Source organism: Papaver somniferum, chromosome 7 (genome assembly GCF_003573695.1).
Source record: "Papaver somniferum cultivar HN1 chromosome 7, ASM357369v1, whole genome shotgun sequence".
NCBI lineage: Eukaryota > Viridiplantae > Streptophyta > Magnoliopsida > Ranunculales > Papaveraceae > Papaver > Papaver somniferum.
In genome coordinates, this window is record NC_039364.1 from 13305052 (window position 1) to 13306215 (window position 1164).

At 35.7% G+C, this 1164-nt stretch overlaps 1 non-coding gene across 1 annotated transcript; it reads left to right on the forward strand.

The window, feature by feature from the left end:
- On the forward strand, positions 1–104 carry LOC113300812. The gene has a single exon (XR_003335926.1). It is a non-coding gene; the product is annotated as a small nucleolar RNA R71 (small nucleolar RNA).
- Positions 105–1164: the final 1060 nt, after the last annotated feature.

Here is a 1164-nt window from a genome sequence, read left to right on the forward strand (position 1 = left end):
AATCCATGGTGTGGACATTCGCTCAACAAATCATTAAAACGTTCAAAATAGTCAAAAACAGTTTCCTCATCCAACTGGACAAAACAATTGATATTTTGACGAATAGCGATGGTCCTATGATGTGGAAAAAATATTTGGAAAAATTGATTAGTGAGTTGTTCCCAAGTGGTGATTGATTGTGGTCTCAAACCGTAAAACCATGTTTTGGCCCTTTCCTTTAGAGAAAATGTAAACAAACGCAATTTCAGAGAGTCTTCGGCCTTATGATCAGGCTGCATAGTACAGCAAATTTGTTCAAACTCTTTTACATGAGTATAAGGGTTCTCAGAATCGAGCCCTCGAAATATAGGAAGTATTTGTATCATGCTTGCATTTATTTCAAAAAGGTCATTGGTTTGAGGTAAGACAATACATGATGATGGAATTTTTATTGTGGGACACATGTATTCATGGAGAGCATTAGGTTGGCCCATTTTGAAAAGACACAAAGCCCACTATTTGGTTTTAATGGGTTTTCAAAAATTTGGTTTTTTATGGGAAAATTTTGGTTTTGATGGGATATATTTGAAAAAGAAAATTTGGTTTAAAAATGGGAGCAAAGTAGAAATTTGGTTTTAAAATTTGGGAGCAAAAGAAAATTTTGGTTTGTTGATGGGAGAGATTTTTTTTTTTTTTTTTTTTTTTTTTTTTTTGAAGAAAATAAAATTTGGTTTTTGAATGGGAGCAGGCCCACTATTGGTTTTGTGTTTGCTGTGGCTCAGCTGGTTTGAAAACGTTTGGTGAAACTGAGTCCAAAATCTCGGCCTAGAATTTGGGTACTCGGCCCACTAACGAGTTAACCTAGCGTGATCGGTTACAAGCTCAGCTGGGTTTAAAAACCCAGAATACAAAATACAAGTCCAAATTAAACAAGCTCACAAAAATTAAATACAAGCCCACAAATTAAACAAACAAGCCCACAAAAATTAATTACAAACCCAACAGAAAATAAAAAGCCCAAAAATTGGCTTTAATATTACAAGCCCACGATTAAGAATTGGAAGCCCACAATTCGGGTTCTCTTAAATGGAATACCTTTTAAGCACAGCCCAGCTGCTCTGATATTGTTGCAAAAACCCAGTTGGGCTTTGGTTCTTTTCCTTGGTGGCGTCCCAGCAGAGGAAA